We start from the raw sequence: 6148 nt of genomic DNA on the forward strand, positions 1-6148 counted from the left end.
ACCTGGCTCTAACCAGACACTTGTCTCCATGTGCCACACACTGTGCTGACTGGCCTGATAAAAATTGAGGTGGGAACTGTAGTATTATACCTTCTGGAAATTACCTTAAATGGAGGGTATTCCACTACACTCAAATGCAGAGGGCACCAACCCTTTTAGTGTCTTTGCAATGCATATTATTACCAGTTACCTGGTGGATTTGTGCATTCCGAGACACGCTTGCTAAATATTCCTGCTTAGGATGTTTTAGGAACGAGCCGAGTGCACCCGAAGACGTACAAGAACAAATGAGCAGCGGCAGTGTGTGCAGCGGTGCGGACTATCAGAAGCCAGTTACGAGTGCGGAGGTATGAGTAGCGAAGGACGATGAGGAACGCCTCTGGACGCCTGGGTCGTGAAGTAAGGTAGACGACACATAATAGATTCAAGTCATCGGAAAGACGTATTTTAGTGTGACGAAGCGTGCTGTTGCTTTGAATGGGTCAGTTACAATATTTAACAAGTGTAGATTGGTTCCCAAATTTTTCTACGGATGTGGATATTGCTAGCAAACACTTATGAATAAGTTGTCTAGTGAGCGATTGTATTAAATTACGCTTTCCGCCTTTACAAACTGAGGCAAACTGGAAACAGTTTAATGTGCAGGCAATGGGATTTGTGATTATACTTTGTGCACAAACGGTAAATTTCATGTCTACGGATTAATGTAACTATTAATTACGAATTATGCGTGATAAAGATAGTTGGTCACGTGTGCTAATAATTCAGTTGAACGTTCATGGTGAACAGAAACAGCCTTATGAACTTTGATGTAGTAGCACTCCATTAAAATTGTAGTATTTTTAGATAAAATGCCAGGGATTTTTTTAATTCAGCCTGGTAATGAAACAAGAGGTTTTATTTTTACATTTTGTACTATATTAATGTGAGATTTTCTTATCATTATTTGTAGGTATAATATATATATGTTTTTTAATGGTGGTTATCAAGCATGCAGAATTTAGAAAAGGTTTAACATGTGCGTAAAATGGTATTGTAAAGTATCTCGCAACAGTCATGGACGGTTTCACGATTGTAATTGAATTTAATAAACTGCAGAGAGTTTAGCTTAAAGTTTAACTGGTTTGATTACTTTCTATTATCGCTATCCATTAGAAGCTTTTCAATAAGATTTTGATAATGTGTCAGAATAATTTCTGTAATCCTACATTGCATGATAAGGGGGGAGGGGGTGTCTTATGGCTAGGGGAAGCAAGTGTAGATAGCTAGTTTCAGGCAGTTGTGCAACTGACCCTCTTAATAGCCTTCGTATGGGGAAATTTTGTCGTTCTTGACTGTGGAAGTAATTAGAGGTCTTTTTTTTTTTGCATAACCTTGACATACCCTCTTTTATCGCATAATCTTCGCACTCGCATAATCATCGCACCCATATTTAGGGCGCCAAAATGGGGATAAAAAAACTTCTCGCTTAAACGTCACATGATGGTTTTGGTCCCGCTATTAGATGCCGAGCGCTTTGTGTAGGTATCTTTTCCGTATAAAATAATGTATTTTAAAGTATAAAACTAATGTTTATTCGGAGAATACCACTTGACTTTTTAAACATTATTTCCTTTATCTGATCGAGTGATCGTCTGCGTCGCCACGGTGTACCGGTGTACCGGTGTAGGTATATTTTCCGTTTAAAACGATGTATTCTAAAGTAGAAATCTAATATTTATTCGGACATTACCACTTATTTAATTAATGGATATACATAGAAGTCTGACGTGTAAATTTTCTTTTAAAGACTTTTAAAACGTTATAACCTTCATCTGTTCGTCTGCGTCGCCGCGGCTTACAGCTTACATAAATATAGCCAGTGCTCGTTGTTTATGTTGCTTACAACGACCGAATAAATATTAGATTTCTACTTTAGAATACATCGTTTTAAACGGAAAATATACCTACACCGGTACATCATGGCGACGCAGACGATCAGAAAAAGGAAATAACGTTTAAACACGTCTTTAAAACAAAAATTACACGTCAGACAATTTCGTATTTCCGTTAATTAAATAAGTAAGTCGTATTCTCCGAATAAACATTAGTTTTTTACTTTAAAATACATAGTTTTATACGGAAAAGATACCTACACAAAGCGCTCGGCATCTAATAGCGTGACCAAATCCATCATGTGACGTTTACGCGAGAAGTTTTTTTATCCCCATTTTGACACCCTAAATATGGGTGCGACGATTATGTGAGTGCGAAGATTATGCGATAAAAGAGGGTATGTCAAGGTTATGCAAAAAAAAAAGACCTCTAAATACTTCCACAGTCAAGAACGACAAAATTTCCCCATACGAAGGTTATTAAGAGGGTCAGTTGCACAACTGCCTGAAACTAGCTATCTACACTTGCTTCCCCTAGCCTTAAGACACCCCCTCCCCCCTTAAGCATGCAATGTGAGATTACAGAAATTATTCTGACACATCATCAAAATCTTATTGAAAAGCATCTAATGAGTAGCGATAATAGAAAGTAAACAAACCAGTTAAACTTTAAGCTAAACTCTCTGCAGTTTATTAAATTCAATTACAATCGTGAAACCGTCCATGACTGTTGCGAGATACTTTACAATACCATTTTACGCACATTTTAAACCTTTTCTAAATTCCGCATGCTTCATAACCACCATTAAAAATATATATATATTATACCTACAAATAATGATAAGAAAATCTCACATTAATATAGTACAAAATGTAAAAATAAAACCTCTTGTTTCATTACCAGGCTGAATTAAAAAAAATACTAGCATATTATCTAAAAATACAGTGAAACCTCATTAATACAAACCTGAAGGGGAGTAAAATATTTCAGTTTGTAATAACGAGGTTCATATTAATGAGGTTTTTGAGCCAATAGGTAGAATAAGAACTCGATAAGAAATATTGAATTCCTACATGTCAGAGCACTAAAAATGTGGAATATTATTATTGTAATAGAAGCCAGATATTGACATGCACACTAACAAAATACACTTAGAAGCAATTTTAATAGTTTTAATAAAATATACTATAACAGACTGATAATTAGTATACATATACGTATGTATGTATTCTTATTTAATTTGCTTCCAAAGTTTTGACAAAAATGATTAACATTTACCGTACAGTTAATTGCTGTTGAGTGTATAGCAATTCTTATGCAAAGTATGCAAGATATATTTACATAGGTTTAAAAAAATCATTAATTTTTTTCTGGACACACTTATCTCTGTAAATATCATTTACAGCAGAACATATCTTCTCAAATCCTGCAATCAAGTCAATTGGCACATCACTTGCAGCAAGTACATTTTCCAGTGTACGCAAAGCACTGATTGTGTCACTTTTGCTTGGAAGTTTATGCACTACCTCACCATTGTCGTCATCACCATCATTATCCTGACTTGTACCACCCTCACAAAGTGACTGTACAGCGTCAGCCGTTGGTGTTTCCTGTAATCCTCGTGAACCAACAAGATCTTCTGCAGTTAATCTTGCACTGGTGTACACACTGTCATCAATATGAACAAACTCATTGAAGTCATTATCAACTTGCACATGTTCTTTTAACTCTTGCCAATCCTCTAAAGGTTGATCACAGTCAGGTTCTTCAACAGTTTGCTGGCCAAAACCACTTTTTGCAAAGCAATGCACAATTGTCTTTTGGCTGATGCTGTCCCACGACATGGCTATACTGCGGATAGCATCCAAAACTGACCATCTAGGAAGCTCAGTCTTTCCTTTTTCACACTGCCTGATAAGGTATTTCACCAAGCGCTGTCTGTAGTTTCTTTTCAAGCACTGTATTATACCTTGGTCGAGTGGTTGTGTCACACTTGTTGTATTTGGTAGCAAGAAGAGTAAGGTAATGTTTTCCAACTTCATACCATGAGCAGTATGTGCAGCACAGTTGTCCAACAATAACAAAATTTTGCGATTTAGAGTCGCCATTTTCCTGTCCAATTTTAACAACCACAACTGGAAAATTTTTGTGGTGACCCAAGCCTTACTGTTTGCCTCGTAATCTACTGGCAGGTTTTTTGCTGCAACATCTTTGAAACATCTTGGCTTGGCAGACTTGCCAATAACCAAGGGTCGAAGTTTAGTACTGCCATCTTGATTACAACATAGTAAAACTGTAAGACGAACTTTACTGTGTTTACCGCCATGGCAGTTTTCACCTTTTACGGTTAGAGTTTTATTGGGCAACAGATTGTAAAAAAGCCCTGTTTCATCCATATTAAACACATCTTGTGGTGCAAATTTACTTACGATGGACTGTACTGACTGAAGCCAGTCACTCGTTGCTGTTTGGTCGACAGCTGCAGATTCGCCACAAATGGATTTTGTGGCCAAATTATGCCTATCTTTGAAGCGTTGAAGCCATCCGTTGCTGCAATGAAAATCGTCAATTCTGAGTTGCAGTGCCAGCTGATCAGCCTTTTCTTGGATAATAGGCCCGGAAATTGGAACTCTGGCGGCGCGCATTTGATGAAACCACTCCAGCAGTTTGGCCTCTAATTCGGAATGTTTACCGACGCGCATCCTTTTCTTAGTTTGATTACTACCTTTCCTGACCGCTTCTTCTATTTTATCTGCTTGCTTTAGAATTGTACTTAAGGTTGATTTTGATATACCAAACTCTTCAGAAAGTTCTGTTTTCGTTTTTTCACCCTGACGAACTGAATTTATTATCTTAATTTTCGTCTTCAATGCAATTTCCTTGCGTTTACGTTTTGCCTCCATTTTTATGTGTGTACGTACAAATTCTAAAGTTTAATAAAATTCTCACGAGATAATTCACTTAAACTTTCATTACAACGTACACAAATATTAAACACGTTAGGCGTAACATATATTTTGTTTTTATTGGTCCGGCACAGATTCATGTATACAAAGGAAGTACAAAATCGAACGTAAATACCATCCCACGTGAAGTTCGATATATCGAATATTGTACAAACGCGAGTGATTTCTGAACATATCGAACACACGAACGAGTGATTTTGAAAACATAGAGTTAAAAACACACTTCGGAGACTCAGGCGGGGCCGTATCTTTGTGGTAATCTTTGGTTCGTATTAAACGGTAAACATGACTGTTTGTTTATACGGACGGGAATTGTTATTGTTCGCTATACATAATAACGAGAATTTCGTATTAACCAAACAAATCTTCATTGTGTTTAATGGGCATATTTCACGGGGAAATAGTAATAGGTAATATTAACGAGTCATTCGTAATAAGCGGGATAATATTAACGAGGTTTCACTGTACTACAATTTTAATGGAGCGCTACTACATCAAAGTTCATAAGCCCGTTTCTGTTCACCATGAACGTTTAACTGAATTATTAGCATGCATGACCAACTATCTTTATCACGCATAATTCGTAATTAATAGTTACATTAATCCGTAGACATGAAATTTACCGTTTGTGCACAAAGTATAATCACAAATCCTATTGCCTGCACATTAAACTGTTTCCAGTTTGCCTCAGTTTGTAAAGGCGGAAAGCATAATTTAATACAATCGCTCACAAGACAACTTATTCATAATTGTTTGCTAGCAATATCCAAATCCGTAGCAAAATTTGGGAACCAATCTACACTTGTTATATATTGTAACTGACCCATTCAAAGCAACATCACGCTTCGTCACACTAAAATACGTCTTTCCGACGACTTGAATCTATTATGTGTCGTCTACCTTACTTCACGACCCAGGCGTCCCTCATCGTCCTTCGCTACTCATACCTCCGCACTCGTAACTGGCTACTGATAGTCCGCACCGCTGCTCATTTGTTCTTGTACGTCTTCGGGTGCACTCGGCTCATTCCTAAAACAACCTAAGCAGGAATATTTAGCAAGTGTATCTCGGGGTGCACAAATTTCAACGATAAAAATAACAAAATATTTTAAAAATTGCAAAAAAAAAAAAAAAAAAAAAAAAAGACTACACAGTAATTAATAGCAACTCCTATGGTAATGGTTACCAGGGAACTGGTAACGATATTTTCTATAACAGAGCTTTTCCCAAAGAAGGTTTCGCAGAATTTGCACAATTGCTGCTTCCTGCATTTTTACACAGAAACCATTTAATTTGTTGAAACATAA

The sequence above is a fragment of the Bacillus rossius genome, chromosome 12 (genome assembly GCF_032445375.1).
Source record: "Bacillus rossius redtenbacheri isolate Brsri chromosome 12, Brsri_v3, whole genome shotgun sequence".
Classification (NCBI taxonomy): Eukaryota; Metazoa; Arthropoda; class Insecta; order Phasmatodea; family Bacillidae; genus Bacillus; species Bacillus rossius.